Source organism: Panthera onca, chromosome E3 (genome assembly GCF_046562875.1).
Source record: "Panthera onca isolate mPanOnc1 chromosome E3, mPanOnc1 haplotype 2, whole genome shotgun sequence".
In the NCBI taxonomy this organism is placed as follows: Eukaryota; Metazoa; Chordata; class Mammalia; order Carnivora; family Felidae; genus Panthera; species Panthera onca.
The window spans coordinates 29,963,297-29,984,633 of record NC_138354.1 but is presented as its reverse complement, the minus strand read 5'-3'; the positions used below and the strand labels follow the sequence as shown (position 1 = coordinate 29,984,633).

Below are 21,337 nucleotides of genomic sequence, written 5' to 3'. Positions count from 1 at the left end.
CTGCTGACTCAGGCAGGTCTCTCCCGGAGACGATGCCTTCCTTGGGGACAGGGACCCAACCTGTTGGCCACAGGGGCTCCAGTGTCAGCTCTGGGCCTAGCACAAAGAGGGCAAGCAAGCTTTAGATCAAGGAACAACTGACCTCAAAGCCTCAGTGTTTTCCTCTGGAAAATGGGAAGAGCTCAGTAAGTTAGTATATGTCACATGCTTGGCACACAGTAGGGCCTCAGGAGGAAATGGGGACTGATGATTATCAGTGATCAGCCCTTTGCCTTAAGAGGCATTTGACCTATCCTCTTCTGTCACATTCCCCTCCAAGTTGCTATGAGAAATACTATCCCCTAGGGGTCCCTCAGCCCAGAGTAAACCCAGAGAACCCCTACGCCAACACACACACACACACACACACACACACACACACAGCCTTCCTGGCCTCTTCTTGAGCACTGTCCTCCAGGCTTCTGGAATTAGAGCCCAGTGAGGGAGAAGGGACTTGAGTCACAAACCAGTGAGTCAAAGTCCTGTGCAGTGGCTGCAAATGAGGACCCCCTCCTCCCTTCCTCCCTGCAAAGTGGGGGCAGGAGATAGGGGTGCACCCGGGAGACAAGGAATAGAGGATTCTGCCTGGCTCACTCCCTCTGGCTGGGGTCCCTGGGACCCCCTTGATGGCATGAGGAGGGCCCACTGGGTTGGGTGATATATTTTCTGAGTGTGACACACGTCGGCCAACAGAGGACAGCAAATACATTTTTTATGATCCTGGGAGGCTCTCGATCCCGTCACAGTTACTCGAAAAGAGGCTGGGCAGTGGAAGGGGACAAGTCATGTCTCAGTTATTTGGATCCTGTCTGGGCGAGAGGGGACACTTGCATGATGATCAGGGGGTTCCTGGACAAGGGCTGCAGGTGGGGAAGATTTCAGGAGGGGCTGAGCTGTAGGGGAGGGTCCCCCTTACGGCTGGAACCTTATGTAGCTTATGGAGTGGGGTGTCACCCCAGGGGCCAGATCTTTGCCGGGTGGAGAGGGGACCCTCAATGCCCCACCTCCAATTTCCAGAACATCTCCCAGATCCGGTGGCCAGCGGCTGTGAAAACAGCAACAGAGTGCATTGGAACAGGGAGGGCGGAAAACACAACTTTATTTTTTGGCCGGAAAGTGGGTTGGTATTTGGGGAGTTCTTGGGAACAGAGCTTGTCTGTCCAGTTTCAAACCTGGGGCTTCCAAGGGACTCCGGTCATCCCCAAGCAGGTTCGGGGCCACCAAGAGGTGGCCACCAGGGCTGGGAACCAGTCTGGACGCTGCTCCTACTTGTGCAGTTTGGGCATGGGGGGTGGGGGTGGGGGATGAAGAAAATTGGGAGGACCGGCTAAAAGCTCCTGCTGGCGCTGTCACTGAGTGTTCCCAAAAGAGGCTAGCAGATCTGGGGGCGAGTCTGAATCTCAAGTAGATGTGTCCCCATTCAGGCACCCTGCACCCCAGCTGAGGGATCCCTGGAGCGCATGTGGAGGACGCCTGCCCGCCCCCAGGAGGGAGGCCCAGCCCAGGCTCCCTCCTCCGGCCCACGGGGTGTTGGAAGTGGGGATCTCCCCCTCCCCCGAGCCCCCCCCCCCCCCCAGTTTGGAGAACCCCAGGCTCTGCCCCCACAGGTCGAGGTTGACGTCGCCGCCGCATTTCTAGGAATGTCCCTATCCGCTGACTATATTTGGCGAGGGTTTCTAGGAAGGCACCCCCCAACCACCACCCCGGCCCCCGCCCCAGCCCCCACCCGGGCAGGCGGGCGCGCGCCGCTTCCAGGCTCTCGCCCTCTCTCCCGGGCCGGGGAGGAGCCGCCCCGCCTGGGCCGCCGCCGCCTCCCCAGCGCCGCCAACCCCGGGCCGGCCCAGCCCCCGCCCCGGGCCGGCCATAGGGCGTGGGGGGGGGGGGGGTGGAGCGGGGGAGGGGGGGCCGGGCCGGGGGGGGGGGGGGCGGGGGCGCGGCTTTGTGGCGGCAGCGGACCGTGGAGGCCGGGTGCAGCCCCGTCGGCTCCGTGCTCTCGGCAGAAAAGGATTTTCTACGCCCCCCGCCCATCACTTGGATCTTGTCTGGGGAGGGGTGGGATCTTTTTCTGGAAGTCTCCCCCCCCCACCCCCCGCGGTGAAGGATTTGAGGCTGGGCTCCAATCGAGGCGGAGGCTGCAGGGCCCGCGGGCGCCCCCCGCCCCGCGCACGCCTCTCGGGAGCCCAGGAAGGCGCAGCCCCGGGGGGCCCCCTGCGCCCCCGGAGGAGGTAGCGGCGGTGAGTCTACCCTCTTGCCTGCACGGCACCCTCCCCCGCGCCAGGGCAGGGGCCGCGGCAGGTGGGTGCCCAGGCTCCCGGGCCGGAGGGGTGCGGGGCGGCCGCCTGGCGGTTGGGGGGGGGGGTGCGGAGGGGGGACGCGAGCCGGGAGGTGGTGGCGGGGGCAGCGCCGGGCTCTCCGGGGACCCGGCGCTAGACGCTCGTCTGGGCTGCGATCCGCCGCCGCTGCCGCCCCCCGAGGCGGTGGGGCTGGGCCACCTCCCCCAGCCCCCTCCCCGGCTCCCGAGAGGGGCGTGTTAGGAGAGAAGGTGGGATGGGGCGAGGCAGCCCCCCGCTCCCCTGATGCCGGGGCTGGGAAATTAATGGGCGTTTGCAGAGGCGGCCACCCCGCCCCCACCCCGGAAAGCCCGTGCGGGAAACTGACTCGCTGCGTGACCCCGATATCAATGCCGCGCGGAGAGCAGGCCGCCCGCCCGCCGGTCCGCGCCCGCCGCGCCCTGCCACTCCACGTGCGCCCCGGGCCGCGCGGGCTCGGGCCGGGCCCTGGGGACCAACGGAGAAGCAGGAAGGACAGTCCCCAGAGAGTTACCACCTCCCCGAAGTAAAGTTGGCGGCTCCCCCCTTCCTTCCGAGGAGCAGGCGGCCATAGCACGTTGGCTTAGCTTCTGATGGGCAGGCGCAAGGGGGGGGGGGGGGGGAGGGTTAGGGGAAAACTAGGTTCCGGGGTGCAGATCCGGGTGCCAGGGCCCGAGACCACACCGTGTTGCTCTGGCAAAAGTTAGGGGGGAAAAAAGGCATTTTGATTTGGGGATGGGGGGGAGTGGCCTTTCTGCTTTCTCTCGCTTCCAATCCCCACCGTGGGGAGCGTTGGAATGTGCCGCTCAGATCCTCTGAGGACACATCCATATTTATAATTTATTTTTAGGAGAAGTTGTGAAAAAGGAGGGGGGTGCAAGTGGGGAGAAAAGGTGGGGGGGTGGCCTTGTCAGAACCCGGAGGCTAATTGAGCTATTAAGGTGGAAATCATTTCCCCCGATCCGGGCAAGCAGCAAATTTGACTTTAATGAAGGACAATTAGGAGCATAAATAACTAAACTTTAGCTGGATATGGGGGGGTGGGGTGGGGACCGTATGCGGCACCAGGGGCACTTGTGCTTCGCTGAGGGACATTTTGGGCGCCCAGCGTCTTTCCTGGGAAGCTTTCAGGCCTTACAGTGGGGCTGGGAAGCAGAAGAAGGAGAAGATACCCCCAAGGGGCAGGCAGATACCCTCCCCCATCCCTCCCACCACGGTGCTGGCTTTTCCATGAGATCAACTGTCATCCCTGCAGGAAAACCCAGGATTCCTTTAATTATCCAGGATTCTCCAAAATCCTGCCTCAGAGGCAGCCTGCCCCAGTGCTGTGAGCTGTGGAGGGGAACACATTTCTTTGGAACCGTTTCGGAGGCTGTGGTCCCAGAATCGGGGTTTTGAGGGCGAGATGAGTTTATGTTTTATCCAACTGGCCCACAAAGTCCCGCTTTTGGGGTCATTCTAAACATCGAGGGATTCGGGCCCAGCAGCCCGTGGAGAGAGCCAGCCAAGAGCTAACACCTCCAAGCTGCACGTCTAAAAGCTGATTGGAGAAAAGGGGGGAGGTTTGCTACTTTTGGTAAAAGTGAAAGGCTGTACGGTGGGGGTGGGTTGAATATTCTGTGTGTGCGTGTGTGTGTTCTCAGTTTGTTGAACCTGCTATGTTTTTAAGGGCCTCTTGCCTTGGGAGGCCAGAGAGATAAGGGAATTGTACAGTTGTTGTTGTTTTTCCCCCCCTGTGGTTTAGTGAGATGTCGTAGGATTTGAAGGGACTGAGTGGCATTCCCGTCATGTCAAAGTGTTTGTTTGACACCCCAGAATCACACTGGGAATGGTAATTACATTAGATTTGTCTTCAAATTTGTCAAAGGAGCAACCTTCTGCTTGCTCCCACCGGCAGTCACAGGATTTCTTTGCCCCCTCGCTCTAAGCCATTTTATAAGAAACTCAGGACACTGGGTTCCCAGGAGCTCTGCAAGGCGGGGGCAGGTGGGGGCACCCATACCCTTCCCAGAACGCTGACCTTATTACGTCGTATTAATTTACACGCACAGCCCTGCCCTCCAGCCGTGACCTATACAGACACCCACATACCTTAAGTTTATTTACTTGCAAACCTGGATTTCAATCAGGTGTCCACGCACAGATTAGCCAAGTGAGCTGTTCCTGAACAACTTTGGAACACAAGGTTCTTGCTAGAGGATCCTGTGTTTAATAGACACGACACATGTACACACAGGTGACATTTGCGCTGCTGGGGGCCTTGGCAAAAACTGTCCTTTACTCCCCGGGCTCTTTCTCTTTGTTATGGGACACGATGAAACAGCACAAAATCCAGGAGCCCAGAATTGCAGCGCGGCTCAATGATGGGCAGTTGTCACGTTGTGACATAAATTGTGTTTGTGCTTTGCTGAATTGTCACCGCCCTGGCCGCACCAGAGAGCTGTCAGATCCTATTTGCTTTGCTAAATAAGGATCTCTCGCCAAATTAGCCTTTAATGATACTCCCACAAATAGGGTGTTTTACGTGAATTAACGAGGCCGGAATCGGGAACGTGGCCCCAAGATACTGAGCCATTGAACTGGGCGGGGAAGCCGTATGTTAACACTGCTGGATTGCGAAGTGCGGGGAACCAGGCGGACTTGCGAACTGCGTGTGGAGCTGGTCGGCTGTCAGGCGAGCACTTGCGAGAGAGGGCACAGCCCTTGCTTCCACGAAGCCCTCTGAAACCGAGCCTGTAACGCTGAATACATTTAGCGAACTCTGCCCCCCCCCCCCCCACCGAGTCTGGAAACAGGCAAAGTAGTATGGTGGAGAGATTATAAATCAGGACTTTGCAGTGAGAGGTCCTCAGTGATTCGGCAGAGAATCACAGCTTCTTTTCATATTCCCACCACCCTCCCCTCTCCCTGCCCTCCTTGCAGCAATAAGAAAAAAAAAAAAAAAAGGAACGTGTAACCACTGAATATGCTGAATGCATTTTGGCTTTTCTCCTTTGGCCCCTCTGTGTGAAATTTCATGAAGCGGCTGCTATCCCCCCCACCCCCACCCCACCAAGAAGTGTGGGTTTAGAAGGGAAAAAAAATAGCAACTTTGAAATTAGTTCTTCGCAATATACAAGCAGAGCCCATCGCCTAGGGACAAAAAGTTTTCGAAGGGGGTGGAAATGTATAGCTAGCTAGGGGTGAGGTATTTAGAGGGGGTAGTGTGACGAATATTTCCTTAAGAATGAAACGTGTTTGTGATGCCAACCAGTCCCTGTGAGGGACCACTCCCTCTATTTCTCCCTTCCCAGTACCCCAGTACCGCTCCCCAAAAACACACGCGTGCACGCGCGCGCACACACACGCACACACACACACACTCTTTATATTAAGAACAGAAAGAAGAATCTTGCCAGCTAAAGGTATGGCTTTCTAGAAGCGGATCGGTGCACCCTCTTTTCATTGGGATAGGAGAATAAATACAGCTCTTAGGGGCATGAGGATAAAAATGAGCCTGATGAAAGTTGAGGCAAACTCAGGTCCTTAGACTCGTTTGCCAGCCCCGAGGTGCCTACGCCAACAAAAGAAAATGGTGTTGATCAGAATTCACGTAAGCCGGAATTTTCTCTCTTGCCCGGCATCAGGATGAAGTAAAAGGCTTCTTTGCGGCTTGTGCATGGAACGGGGTGCAAAGAAACCCTGAAACACGACGCAAACGTGAGCTAAACAACCAGAGACTCTTCGGGCCCCGTAGCCGCGCGGGCTTTTACAAGCAAAAGGGTGGATGTGGTGGAGAGTTTGGAAGGACTGAAGTTTGGGGGCCCTCCCGTCACCCTGAGCACCCCCTGGGGCTCTCTTCAGAGCAGCCTTACATCGCATCTTCAGTTATAGGGGGCACGTCAGTGTTTACAGAACCCTCAGGTTTCTGATTTTACATCATCTTCCTTTTATAACACATCTGCATTTAAGGAACCACAAGGCCAGTTTGTGTCCCTGAATGGCCACGCCACTCCACAAAAGGGAGACAGACCTACAAAACGTGTACGTCGCTGTCACAAGAAAGCCACGGGGAAAAAAGCCACGGGAAGAGGGGGGCGGGGGGGGGGGCAAACTGAGCCTTTTCTCTGGGATCTGGCCTCCGCAGGGAAGGGAGTCGGCGTCTACCTTCAGTCTTCAGCCAGCCGGGCAGCGCGGTGTTCTCAGAGGCGTGTGGAAAACTAGGCTTTCTTGTTGGAATCGTGCGTGAGATCAGTGCTCAGGCCTGTTGGCATCTCTGCCCAAGACAGCGTGGACCGCTGCCAGCTCAGGCCTGAACGTGGCCCTAGAGGCACCGCTGGAGCCCACACGAGCCCCAAGACAGGTGTCCGGGGGTCTCTGCTCCCAGGACCCAGCTGGCAGCATTTCTTGGCTACAAGAGGGGTGTGTGGCTCCTGAGGGACTCCCCAGAGACTCTCAGGGCTCACCAGCCGTTGCCACGTGGTCCGTGCTGAGGGCAGTACCTCACTTCGCTAAGCCCGGCCTCCCAGATGCTCAAAGGGAAACAGAGGAGGCCGCCCTATGGGCTTGGGGCAAATCCGCCTGGGCGAGAGCGGAGAGAGCGGACGTGAGTCTAGAAGGTTCAGGGGCAGAGCTGTGCTTCTGCAGGCCAGCAGGAAGTCTTCTCCACTCTCCACTTGGGATGGGCCCGGGGGGCACGGCGCGGGGCCAGCAGCCCAGAGAGAACTGGGTGGGCATCCCCAGGGAGAACGCGCCGAAAGGAAGCCCGCTCAGGCAAGGTGCGCCCAGCCCTGAGTCACCAGTCCCACGGGACTCCCATTTGGCCCCAGCAACCGGACTCCAGGCCACCAGAAGGCCTCGTGGGCTCCTGATTGTCTCTTGGGATGGCATTAAAAGGTCCAGACCAGGCACTTGTAGGCCAGGCCATATTTAGCCTCGGGTTCACCCAGAGAATATTTTAGGTGCTGCTTGAAAGAAGAGATCCGGCCGGGTTGCCAGCTGTCACATGGCGAGTGTAGAATCGCGCCCTTGCAGGCCTGGCCCAGACGGCTGGGTGCTCACCAGCACAGATGCCCAGGGTCCCCGCCAGGGCTCCGGGGCCACACGGCAGGTGCCAAGGAGACAGCGAGCGCCCAGGGAGCTGGTTCTGTGTCAGGAAGGCTTTGCGTCCCGTTTTCGTTCTGATGGTGATAAGGTGGCCTCCATTGACAGAGCTCCCAGAGGCTGTTTTCAGCCCCTCTCTTGTCTAGATGGCCCAGTGTGATATGCCAGCCTGCGAGAGCAGCCTTCTCCTCCTTGGGTGTCAGCCACTGTGGAGAGCTTAACCCTTTCAGGGTTAACCCTTTCAGCCAGGAGTGCTGGCTGGCAGGGGGGGGTCGGGTTGGGTGGCCCACCTGCAGAGACCTTGAAGGCCACAGGCCCCAGGGGAGCCACTGCCCTGGACTTCCCAGTCCTCACTCACTAGCGGCCAGACCTGAGAGGTGGCATCCCGGATCTTAGCAGGCATTCTCCCCACCTTGTGCCCCATCAGTGATGACCAGCAGGCTCCCCTCCCCAAGCCTTCAACCTGCAGTTGGTTGGAAACAGCTGCTCCCTTCCCGCATGTTTCCTTGCAGGTTCCCAAGTTGACCACCTTTCCCACAGTCCCCACGAGGAGGTATTGACAGATCCGTGGTTTCCTTAGATCAGTAACGAGAGTGGGGAGTAATCAACCATTCGGGGTCTTGGAGAGACGTCACGGGCGAGTCGTGGGAGTCACCTGGTGTCAGGGGACGAGCCTCATGACCCGCGCTGGGATTCCAGATCTTGGTTTTCCGGGCACAGAGGAGGCGCGTCGGTCTCGAAGCCGCCGCACACAGACACATTTAGCCAATTACCAGCCAATAATCGTCAGCCTTTGGGGGAGCCTGGGTGGAGCCGCCGCATACCGTGAAAGCTTTGGCTTGTTTAAAATTTGCTCTAACTTTGTACGTTTCTTCCTTTTTAGTTTTGGCTCTTGGTGCTCCGGGAGCCACCACTTCCTGCCCAGCTGGTTCGTTACCGCAGGGAAAATGAGGGACTTTTGGGGGCAGATGTGTTTCTATTCCACTATCATAATGCCCCTAAAAATCCTTATTGCTCTTGCAGTATTCCTCGGGGCCCCTGGGCCGGCTGGGAAGACGGCAGCTCTGAGTTCCTCCAGCACCCAAAGGAAGAGAGAAAGACGCCCCCCCCCCAATTCTCCCCAGACACCTCCTTCTCCACTCACAGCGCTCAGAACTGGTCACTGCCACGAGCGAGAAAAAGGCGCCACGCACAGACATTGGTTGCTAAACATGCTTTTTGTCTCCACGGGCAGAGGGCTGGAAGTCAGACCCGGGAAACAGGGCAGCCGTGGGGACTGTGGGCCTTGGCCTTTGCTCTGGGGGTTCCTGGCGGGGAGGTGGGGAAAGTGGAAAAGAAACAGGCATTACCTGTTTGACCAGGCGAATGAGGCGAAAATTTCACGTTCAGCCTGGCCCTGGGCCTCTGGGATCTTCACCTTGGCACGGGGCCCTGGCCGGTCCTGGCTTTCTCCCCAGCTCCCCAAGACACGTCACTTTCCCACTCTCTGCCTCGGTTTCCCCATCTGCCAAGGGAGGGCAACACCCCAGGATCTGGCCTCAAGGGGTTCTTGGTTGTACCCAGTGCTATGCGCTCAAGTGCAGTACAAGTCCCGAAGGTGCTTTGAAAATGGGGGAGTTGAGGCATTAACCATGGAAGGTGTTAGTACTAATATTTACTGAACACACGCCTTATATGCTGAGACGACCCAGACATGGAGGAGAGACCACAGCCCAACAGTGAGCACAGGTTTCTGGAATCAGCCTGCCTGCACTTTGTGACCCCTGCTGTGCCCCCCTCCCCCAGGCAAATGACTCAACCTCTCTGCGCTGCCATTTCCTCCCACGTGAAACCCACCCCTCGGAATAGCGATCTCCCGAGTCTGATGCACAGATCTACTCAATAATTTTAAGCGGCACCCGGCTAAGGATGTACGTTTCTCTCATAGGTATTTCTTTGTACAGCTCATTTCTATTTACACTAAGCAGTTGGTTTGCAATTTGGGGCACGGGGAGAAGGGCCCTTTGTGGTACACGGTTGACTGAGCCTGGGGCAGAAGTCAAGGTGGAGCGGGGTGGGTTCCCAATTCAAATCTGGGGAGGGGTCCGCCTGTGACAGCCTGGATGTCACATGTCTTCCCTTCTCGGGGGTGCCCGACCCCTTCCCTGCTCGCCAACACAGAGACCTCCGCCCCTACACCCACGCAGAGTTCTGATGTGTCTCTCATCTGGGGGTCGTGACGACCCATGACCTCACCAGGCAACCTGTCGGCCTCAGTTTCTCGGCGACATGGGGACAATAATGAACCCTCTGTCCCAGATCGAGGAGTTCACAGGGCTCCATGGGGCAGCTACCATGGTTCACCAATAGCCCCATGAGACAGGCAGGGGCCACAGCAGTGCCTTCAGCCTGGAGGGACACTCCTTCGACAGGCCACCCCATGCCAGGCCTGGGCGCCAGCTCCCTGCCTCCCCCCCCCCCCCCACCCACACACCCCGGACTGGTGGCTTTACAGGGAAACAGCGGGCGCTCGGCCCCAGCAGGCAGGGGCGGACTCTGGTTTCACTTTCTGCTGTGTCATGGGGTGGGGGGTGGCATCGGGGCCCAGCTGGCCAGCTGGGGCAGGCACCGAGAGCCTGGCGGCCAGCTGCCGGCCCAGCTGCCAGAGCACAGCCCACGCCCCTGCCCTGCAGGCTGCCAGGATGGGGGCTGGGCCCGCAGGCACCCCTTCTGTGCCTCTCTCCTGCTCAGGGGGGAGACCCCCAGGTGAGAAAAGCCAGGAGTGCCTTTAGCTAGGGACCTCCCCCAAACAAGTTCTTGAGCCACTCAGTCTCGAGGTTCTGAGAACTGCAGCTGCTCATTCTGGATCAGAGCGCCCCGGCTGGACACCGGCTTCCTGCCTCCTGTCGCTGGGCACGTGTCTGTTGAGGGCCTACTGTGTGCTAAGCACTGTGCTGGGTCCCAGAGGCACAGCCGGGAGCCCGACAGCCCCTGTCCCCATGGGGCTCCCAGCTGAGTTGGGAGGCACAGGTGGGAGAGTAAGCAAAGAAATTATCCCATATGGGCGGGGGGGGGGACGTTTCGCACTGTGTGCGTGGCGTCAGCATCTGAGAGAAGGGGCGTGCATACACGCGTGTGTACTCCGATGTGTGTGTGTCAGTAATGTGTGTGTCAGTAATGTGTCCTGGGACACAAAAGCAAGATTATGACCCGAACCGAAGTCAGAAAATTGACCGCCTGAGCCACCCAGGTGCCCCTGATCCAAACCTATTTAAATGACACCTTCCAGGAAAGCAGGTCGTGGGTGGTGCGGGGCCAGCCCTGACGGCCCCTGAAGGGGGTGCGGATGTGCTTCTGGTTGCTCCCCTCCCCGTTCCAAACCCGTGTGCCAACGCTCTGTAGCAGAGCACCTTCAACAGCTTCTGGCGGGGAGCTCAGCCACGGCACAAATATTTAGAGACGTGGGGGGCCTGGGTTCCTGAGCATCTGTTACTGGGGAAGACGCAGAGTTCAGTTGAAAAAAATACTCGGGTTCTAGTTCTGGGCAGGTTCAAGTCCCAGCTGGGGACCAGGGGGCACTGTTTCCTAGATTGTTAAATGAGAGGGTTTGGATGTGTGGATTAAAGGTCCTTTTTCCTCTGTTATTACAGGTCTTTTATACCCTCAAAGCTTAAATTATAAATATTACTAAGAAGCAAGGAATCATCTCAAAAGCCTTTTTAAAAATTTTTTTTTTTTTAATATTTATTTATTTTTGAGAGAGAGAGCGAGCAAGCGATCAGGGGAGGGTCAGAGAGGGAGACACAGAATCCGAAGCAGGCTCTGCGCTCCGAGCTGTCAGCACAGAGCCCGACGCCGGGCTCAAACTCACCAACCGTGAGATCAAGACCTGAGCCCAAGTCCGACGCTTAACCGACGGAGCCACCCAGGCACATCTCAAAAGCCTTTAAGATATTTATGACAATGATAAACATATGTTTTCGCCAACTGTTTTCACAGGCATTATCTCCATTGCTTCAGATAACCCCGTAAAGGAGGAGTTAGCAGCTTCCTTTTCTAAATAACATAACCACCCATGTATATGGGCTTTATATATACGAGGCACTTTACACATATGAAGTCATTTTAGTTGCCCAAGCAACATGAAAAGGAGGCACAACTGTCCGCAGCTTGCCGATGAGGAAATGCTTAGAGGAACTGACCTGTCCAAGGTCACACACCCAGCAGGTGATGAGCTGGGGTTCAAGCCTGGCTCTCTCATCCCGGGACCCACAAACTTTGTTTCTAAAGGGCCAGACACTAAATATTTTCAGCTTTGCAGCCCTCGTGGTCTGTGTCCCAGCTACTCCACTCAGCCATTAGGACAAAAAAACCAGACATGGACGATACAGAACAGACATGCCTGGGTGTTCCAATAAAACTTTATTTACAAAAACAGACATGAGCTGAATTTGGTCCACAGGCTGCGATCGGCCCGTCTCTGTTTCAGACTCGAAACCTGCCTTCGGGTTCGGCCCTGGCAACATTTCTTTCCCACCCTCTCTCCCTACCTGTGCGGCTGCTAAGAGTTACGTTTTCGGTCAGAGACCCCTGGCTCTGGAGAGACTGAGTCGGCCTCTCGTTTCTTGAGGGAATCACAAAGCTCTTGGAATTTACAACTGCTAGGAATTATTAGTGACTGCCATAACAGAACACCGGGGGGGGGGGGGGTGGCTTTTAAAATTGTGATTTTAATAGCTGTGACTGAGGAACTTTTGAAGAGGAAAGTGTTAGAGTTTTAGAAAGACACCTCAGCGGGGCACTGTGGCTGTGGAAGGAACTTCTCAGAGAAGATCGTTTTCTGAAGTCTGTACGACTGGGAAATAGAATGAAAAACATCTTAAGGCACGAGAAGGTGACTGAAAGGAAGACGGCCACTTGCGCGTGCACAGGGAGAGGGTGCAGGAGAGAGAGAGTTCCTTCTTATCACCCAAAAATTTAGCATCTGCCAAGACCCCCCCCCCCCCCCCGCCACCCCACCCCCAGCATCCTGAGCAATCACTCATGTACTTTCTTCTCTGTCGATGCGCCTGTTCTGGACATTTCCTATCAATCACACGCGGCGTGACGCTTTGCGACTGGCTTCTTTCGTTTAGCATCGCGCTCTCAAGGTCCGTCCACGCGGCAGCACTTCATTCCTTTTTGTGGCCCAGTGCTATCCACGTTTTATTCACCCACCTGCCAGCTGACGGGCATCTGGATCGTTCATACGTTTTGGCTGTTAGGGATAACGCAGCTTTCCACACGTGCGTGGGTGGGCCCTGTCACGGTCACTTCTCTTCCGCGTTATACCTACAGGTGGCATTTTCCGGGTTATGTGGAAGATGCGTGGTTAGCCTTTTAAGGAGTATATACTCGAAGGAAGGAAAATGCTGTAAGGAGTACCCCGGGCCCACCATCCAGGGCCACCCAGTACCAACCTTCACCAGTTCTGATTCATCTGCCTCCCGTCCTGCCCCCCACCCCCCCGCCCCGTGACTCTCTGAAGAGTTCCAAAGCCAATTCAAGCGCGGACTTGAGGTTGCTCCCTTGGCTGAGAGGTCGGCGCTTGTCTTTTGTCCCAGACCAACAGAGCCTCCTACACCCACATCCTTGGGTGGACGGAAGTGGGGAGAATGGGCGGACTGGGGCACGGTCCCCAGTGGGTCGACGTGGGGTGGAAAGGAAGCAGCTCCTGAGAAAAGCAGGACTGGCTACATCGTTGGCACAGGGAAAATGTGGAGCCCTTGGTTCACAAAGTATTAAGAAGTTCAAGATGACAACATCGGCGCATTAAAGCAAACATAGGCCTTGTGCAACCGTCCGTGTCACGTCCCCAGGAGGCCAGCGAAAGGGTGCCCAGGCAGAACGAGTTCATCAGAGCCTTGGTGCCTAGGAGAGACCTAAGCACCCCTCACCTCCAAGGCTTGGGACGTTTCCAAGGAAAGTTGGGTCTCCCATGTGGGAGACAGTGGCACGTGGGACAGAGTTCAAGCCTATTCCATTGGAATCTCCAAAAATAAGATGACCCCAGTTGACTTGTGGGTTATAAGTACTTAAAAAAAAAGAATTAGCCATTGGCCTTAAGCCTTCCTCCCTAAGAGCCTGCAGTTGTTTTATTTAAGCCACGCCATTTTGTCCTGGACCCTGAGTGTCCCCTGATCTCACAGCGGGTCCCGGGGCTTCAGGCTGAAGAACAGAGGCCCCCTGGTTAGCAAACAGTCCAGCGCAGCGGCAGGACCCGGGATGCCCTTTCGAGGTAGGTGGCCATGGCAGACACCGGCAACTAATCATGGCACCCCAAACCCTCTCAGCTCCAAAGAGCTCCACCGACCAAATGAACCGGATTTCCAGCGCTCGCATCTCAACCCAGGAACGTATCAGCTTTACTCAAGACCGCGAGAGATTCGAAGCCCCCAAGTGTGTGTTTGGATGATGCCCAGCGAGGCCCTCATGCCACCAGGGCCCTGTCACGGAGGGTATACGACACGGCTGGGAAGGGGGGCCAGGGGACGAGAGAGGGACTCCTTGAGGAAAGAACAGGTAAGGACCTTGCACCTCCTCCGGCGGCATGTGCAGTAAGTGAACGTTCACCCACGCACTCCGTTCTCCACCTACACCTTCACCTGTGGGTCAAGCAATGCCCCGCTCAACGCACGGGCGGCTCCTATAGGGGCAGGAGAGGCCATCGCAAACCAAAGGTGAAAAAAAAATTTTTTTTTTTTTAATTTGATCAGAGTAACATAATGGCAGTAGCCAAAAAGAACTATGACAGGTCTGAGTAAACCCCGCAGGCAGTTTTGGGGCTGGGGGACAGAGGAGTGGATCTCAAAGCGTCTGACCCAGGATTGAGGCAATTCTCGGCAGAGTCAAGGTAGAAGCAGCACAGCCAGCAGATGTCTCCGGAGGGGTTGGGTGCCTCTGGGGGGGGGGGGTTTTGTTGTTGTTATTTGTGGGGCTTGTGTTTCTTGGGGGTTTTTGCTTGTTTGTTTTTTATTTTTTGTTTTTTGCAAGCACCTTCTTCCCGCCTTCTGCCAACAGACCGGACGCCATGTGCAAATATGGCCGAAGGTGGCCGTCACCCATCCTTCAACTGTAGTAATTGGGCCAAACATGGGCACGTGACCAAATGTGGCCAATCACGGCGGCCCACTTCTGTGCCTGACCACAAGCGGTCCGCGTGGGGTCATGGGACCCAAGCAAGGCCAGACAAGGCTCGTCCTCCCTGGACCTGGAGGGAAAGTTGCCTCATCCCCACTCTCTGGCGTCCAGAGATACCCGCGATCGCAGAGACTGAAGTTAATAAGCTGCAAGAGGGAGACATGAGCGAGGGGGTGGGGTGGGGAGGACGGAAAGAGGCCGGCGCTAATTTCTGACCCCAGAGCCTGACGGGTCCCGGATCCGGGAGCAGCTCAGCGTTGCCCTTTTTCCATCGCAGCTGCCAGAGTAGGGAATCTCCGATTGTACCTCAGATCAGTTCCGGTGTTTGTGCGGCCCAGAGCATCCCCACTCAGGACGTGGGGACTGTTCCCTTGGTGGATTGTGTGAAACCGACAGGGGTGGGTTATCCTCGGAACTCATTCCCCCCCCCCACCCCCCCAGGTGTGCCTGCTGTACTTGAGAATACGACAACCCCCAGGCACGTCTCGAGGCACCGCCGCAACGCACTGTTAGTTTCCCACTGGATCAGAGCTACGTCCTTGCACTTGAAGTCACACCCTTTTCCTGCTCGCCTCGGTCTCCCCAACCTCGCCTCCAACACACACCCACTTCTCCTCCCCACCCTGCCCTGCTCTCCGCTATGGGCCGGGCAGGCAGCTTATCCTGGCCAAGCTCCGATGCCTGCCATGTTGTTTGTGGTGATCTGTTTAGGGCTGTCCCCTCCCCCCACCTCTTGAGCCTGGGGGCCCTGGACATCTTTGGGCCCCCAGCTGCGGGCACACAGTAGGCAGGCAGCAAGCGTGGGAGAAAGGGAGGTGGGGAAGGAAACTTGAGGGGAGAAAGGGCAGTTCATTCCTATTCGTTGTGGTCCAACCACTGGGTCACAGGCGGGGTCAAGTTCTGTGCTTCTTTCCTCTGCCGGATACTCTCCCTTCAGGTGGACACACAGCTCCTGCCCACATCGCCTTCAGGGCTCTACTCCAGTGTCACCTCCCCATGCCCCAGCCCCCTTCTGGACACTTGTCTTCCTTCCATGTTTTCTTGTTCTCCTTGGCCCCCTCCACCACCACGGGTCTTTCTCTATGTTCCATTTATCTTACATACTATCCCTCCCACCTCAGGGATGTGTACCGGCTCCAGGAGGTCAGGCATCTCTGTTCTTCGCTGTCCCCTCAGCACCTAGACCTGGGCCTGTCACCAAGGACATGCTCAAGAAATACCCGTGCTGTGAATGAACGAATCTTTTGTGTTCCCCCCAAACACACAGGCCAGCCAGTCTGTCTTTCTTTCTTTCTTTCTTTCTTTCTTTCTTTCTTTCTTTCTTTAAAGTTTATTTATGTATTTTGAGAGAGAGAGAGAGAGAGAGAGAGAGAGAGAAAGAGAGAACATGAACAGGGGAGGCAGAGAGAGAGAGAATCCCAAGCAGGCTCTACACGGCCAGCGCAGAGCCCGACGCAGGGCTCGAACCCATGAACCCTGAAAGCATGACCAGAGCCGAAATCAAGAGTCAGACAGTTAACCTACTGAGCCACCCAGGCGCCCCCAAACTTGTTTCTTAAAATACCTCTGTGCTTCCTTCATGCATTTTAGAGGCGTTAGAAAAGCAGGCGTGGTGTTAGTTCCCTAGGGCTGCCGTAACAAATGACCACAAACCAAGAGGCTTAAAATGATAGAAATGGAGTGTTTCACAGTCCTGGAGGCTAGGAGTCCAAAGTCTGGCAGGGTCACATCCCTGCCCCCCCCCCCGCCCCAGAGCTTCAGGGGAAAATCTGTACCTTGCCTCTCCCAGCTTCTGGTGGCTCCCATCGTCCTCGGCCGATGGCCCCATCATTCCAATCTCTGCCTCCGTCTTCAGGCTTTCTAACTCTGTGTCTGTCTCCGCTTCTTTCTTTAAGGAGGCACATAGTAGTCATCTGGATAATCCAGCATAAACTCATCTCCAGATCCTTGACTTAAACACCTCTTTTGCCACACAAGGTAATGTTCATAGGTTCCGGTGACTGGGAGGGTAGACGTATCCGGTATCTCTCTGGGACCCACCATGCAGCCCACCACAGATTATTTGCATTAAGAAGCCGGAGAAGCAAGGATCCCCACCACTACTCCATTGGCCTGCCAGAAATGTAAGGAAAGAGTATTACCCTTTTATATTGTTCCTGAGTGTGGACTTCATCTTATTCAGTTGTTTAATGTTTGTTTATTTTTGAGAGAGAGAAAGAGGGTAAGCAGCGGAGGGGCAGCGAGAGAGGGAGATGCAGATTTCGAAGCAGGCTCCACGCGCTGAGCTGTCCGCGCAGAGCCAGACGTGGGGCTCGAACTCACAAACTGCGAGATCATGACCTGAGCGGAAGTCTGACGCTTAACTGAGCCACCCAGGCGCCCCTGGACACCGTTTTAAATACACTATGTTATGTCATTGCCCCAAATTGTAAAAATAATACCATGCTCATGGCAAGCAAAATAGTACAGAAGAGAAAAACGTGGGAAATGAAGGACCCCCTTGGCCATTTCCCTTTAATTTCCCTTTCTAAAAAGTAGCCACTGTATGCAGTTTGCATAATCTCCATACATTTTCAAGGCATGTTCAAGTGCACTTTTTTTTTTTTTTTTTTTTTTTTTTTTTTTTTTTTTTTTTTTTTGCTCATAACGTCGAGAGAGCCGGGGGCGTTCCAATGTATCTTGAAGACGTGACAGCCCAGACCCACCCCATTCTTTCTAATGACTTCTAGCATTGCACCATACGTAACCTGTCCCCTACCGGCCAGCATTTCACTTAACGGCAGGATTTTGCCATTATAACATACACTCTCTTTGGCACGGGTCTAAGTACACTCCTAGGATACATTCCTAGAAGCGGGATTTCTCAGTCCAGAGCATATGTGCATTTCTAATTCCGACAGCCGCTGTCCGGTGCCCATCCACAGCGCATGCGCGGGGTGCCTGTTTCCGTACCCTCACCCGCCCCATCAAGGGCACAGTCCGTTAGGGGAAGCAAGTCCCAAGTGAGGTACGTGGGCTTCCCACGTGGCCCCGGTGAAGTGGACGTGGCCCCTGAGCTTTCCGGGATGATAACCTGTTCAGAGTTCTCATCAGCTTGGGTTTTATAAACAAAGGCAGAGTCTGGGGAGGGGAGCCAGAACCGTGCAGGGAGAAGCGTTGTGCAGCTCAGTATTTATTTCTTTAGTGCAGTTAGAACTTAAATATGGTCAAAACATATTCTTCTTTTAATTTACACAAACAAATATGTTCCCTGGCTGACACCTCCGGTGCCAAGTTTCTAGGAGAAATGAAATTCTGCTGTGAGATTATAAACCAACCACTTGGGAGAAGATGGGAACAGAAAAGCCCCTGCAAGTTTGCTTTTCACGTCCAGAACTGGCTGCTGAGAGGTGTCTCTTTCTGTGTTCGCTGCAGATAAGCCCGCCAGTAATTTTAGCGAATGAGCCGTGGCACACATAAAGGCCAGAGGATGGAAACGCTCCGGGTTTTGATAAAAAAGCAGTTCTGGCTCAGCTCCCTCCTGCTAGTCGCACAAAGACCTATCCGGAGAAGGGCTGATGAATTGAGGAACAAGAAACGAGGCCAACGTGAGTCTCCTTTCAAGCGCTGTGCTAATATGAAACCAAACAACTTGAAATTGTTCCAAGAGGGGATTAAAGCAACATGTTATTTTGAGTGATTGCTTAATTTATTGAGCTGCGGCTAGATCTGTAATGAAATACAGCCCTTGCAACTGATAACGTCCTGCTGCAATTGAACTTCTACAATTAAGGAATATTTTCCAGGAGGTCCTGTGGAACCGCTTAGAACTTTTCGTCTCGGTGGCGGGGTGCTGGTGAGCGCTCACTTTCACGGCAAGTTTGTTTCGTTTTGTTTTTTTAAAGAGCGACAGGCCGATGTTAACAAGGAAAATAAACGGGCATTTTACTGAATGCCTTGTGTGCACCGTGAGCTTAATATACGTGATCTCTAGGGGCGCCTGGGTGGCTTAGTCGATTAAGCGTCTGACTCCTGATTTCGGCTGAGGTCATGATCTCATGTTTTGTGAAATTGAGCCCCGTGTCGGGCTCTGCGCTGACAGTGTGGAGCCTGCTTGAGATTCTCCCTCCTTCTCTCTACCCCTCCCCTGCTCGCTTGCGTGCGCACGCGCGCTCTCTCAAAATAAATAAACTTTTTTTTTTTTTTAAGTTTAAAAATGCACACATTCCCAGCCTGGGTTGCATCAGCAATTAGTTCAATGTGGCTCGCGGCTGCCACATTGGACAGCATCGATAGAGACCATTCTGAGTACTGCAGAAAGCTCTAGTGGTGGGTGTTCTTCCCAAGATTCCAAGGGCAGAAGCTGGGAGTGCCACGGTTCGGACCCAAGCTAATGATCTTCGAAGGCAACACTATTCCATCATTGCCCCTGACTTCCTCCTTCTCTTCCTTTGGCCAAGGAGGGTGAGCTAAAGCAGTGATTTGAATCTTGGCTGCACGTTAAGATTACCTGCACTAGGGGTGGCTAGGTGTTTGAGCGCCTGACTCTTGATTTTGGCTCGGGTCATGATTCCAGGGTCGTGAGATCGAGCCCCGTGTCGGGCTCCCAGCTGAGTGTGGATCCTACTTGGGATTCTTCCTCTCTCTCTCTCTCTCTCTGCCCCTCCCCTGCTCTCTTTCTAAAAAATAAAAAAATATATTATTTTTTTTAATTACTTGGACTGGTTTATGGATCAGAGGTTTCCAGCCCCAGGTATTCTGACTTAAATGTGACCGGGAGGGGATTTTGTAAGTCTCCAAGCGATTCAAGTGTGCAGGCGGGACTGAAAGCAGCTAGGTGAGGGGATCCACAAAGGGATGGTGGACGGAGCTGGTTCATCTCCCGTGAGAACGTGGCCCCTGGTGGACTTGGACGTGGGCTCCCCCGAACCACCTCTAAACACCCTCCTCAAAGAGAGCTCGGGTTCATGTCTGAGGGGAAAGATTTCAGCGTCCTGCTCAAGGGGAGACACAACAGAGATCTCTGCTTTTAGAAGCAGGCTCTGTCACACTGTCATGAAAGAAAGGAGTGGTGAATGTAAGATCAGAGAGACAGAGTAAAACTCCCGTAGCCCCAGATTTGAATTGGAAGTGTCGGTATGGGGGCGCCTGGGGGGCTTAGTCAGTTAAGCGTCTGACCCTTGGTTTCAGCTCAGGTCACAATCTCGTGGTTTTGTGGGTTCGAGCCCTGCACTGGGCTTGGGCTTCTCTGCCTCTGCCTCTCTCTCTGCCCCTCCCCAACTTGTGTGCTTTCTCCCTCCCTCCCTCCCTCCCTCCCTCCCTCTCTCCCTTTCTCTCTCAAAATAAACATTAAAAAAAATTTTTTTTAAATAACGACCAGTTCAGTAGCTATCAGCACTCCTGGCACCCACATTATGGTCTCTAAACACCACTTCTCACCGGAGATCAGGGCTCTGTGGAAATATGGCCGACTGCAGGTGTGAGGCAGGAAATGTGCACAATGAGCCTGGAAACATCCTGTCACCCAGATCGTGTGGAGCTGTCAGAGACTTCTGGGGTCGCATCAGAAAGGATGCAGGGGACAGTGTGAAGAGGCTCCCACTGGCCACAGATGGGACCATTTGATATCAATAGGAATAGTAACTCCAACGGGTTAAAACATGCCATTTGCATCGAAATCTATGGGTTCACAAAGATACCTAGAAAAACAGCAACTCCTTTGTCATCGTTGGAGGAAACTGAGGAACTAACTCATTATTTTGAAAACTGTCAAGTGAAGGGAAAGAAGCAAGCACTTGTCGTTTCTGGTACGAACGATATCTACCTGGCAGTAACCAGACGGTAGATAAGGGCAAGTTTCTCTTTATGGAAGTGTTCCAGCTAATAGGCGAAGACAAAAGGACAGAACTGGTATGCCACCATCTTATAAGGTCCAGTCGACCCGGACCGTCATCACCAATGACTGCTAACACCACGAAGAGGGGCAGCCAGACGTTATGTGCCTTCAAAGGGAAATACTAAACAGCCACTGAAGAGTAGTCATACAAACACACACGCCAAACGGAACATGAATCTAAGTGAGCTTCTAGCTCTAACGAGGGATTTATCAGAAATACAGCTGGGAGGGAGGCCGGAGTGGCTCAGCTGGTTAAGCGTCCGACTCTTGATTGTGGCTCGTGTCGTGACTCCAGGAGCTTGCTAAGGAAGGGAGGGAGGGAAAGAAGAGAGAGAGGAAGAAAAGAAAAAAGAAAAGAAAACAAAAGAAAAGAGAAAAGGAAAAGAAAAGAAAAGAAAAGAAAAGAAAAGAAAAGAAAAGAAAAGAAAAGAAAGAGGAGAGGAGAGGAGAGGAGAGGAGAGGAGAGAAGAGAAGAGAAGAGAAGAGAAGAGAAGAGAAGAGAAAGGAAGGGAGGGAGGGAGAGAAAGAAAGATAGCGGGGAGAAGAACGCATATAATAATAATACGGGGACGCAATGAGCAAAACTCATTCCGTAAGTGGCGCCACAGGACAACCAACCCAGTTGTTTCAACAGATAAATTGCCAGAGAAGAAAAAGGGAGGAAGAGAGTACCTACAGATTAAGAGAGACCTAAGAGACATATCCACAGCGTATGGACCTTATATGGGTCCTGATTTAAACCAACTGTGACAAAAACATTCATGAGACAACCAGAGGAATCCGAACACCGGATATTTGCCGATATGAAAGCATTACTGTTTGTTTTCGTAGGGGTGACGGTGGTTAAAAAAATCCCTTTTTTTTTTTTGAGTCA

At 54.4% G+C, this 21,337-nt stretch overlaps 1 long non-coding RNA gene across 1 annotated transcript; it reads left to right on the top strand.

Moving 5' to 3' along the window:
• Window positions 1–1,979: 1,979 nt before the first annotated feature.
• LOC132689106 (uncharacterized) lies at window positions 1,980–18,520 on the top strand. The gene is made up of 2 exons (XR_009614866.3): window positions 1,980–2,273; window positions 16,484–18,520. It is a non-coding gene; the product is annotated as an uncharacterized LOC132689106 (long non-coding RNA).
• The last annotated feature ends 2,817 nt before the right edge of the window (window positions 18,521–21,337 follow it).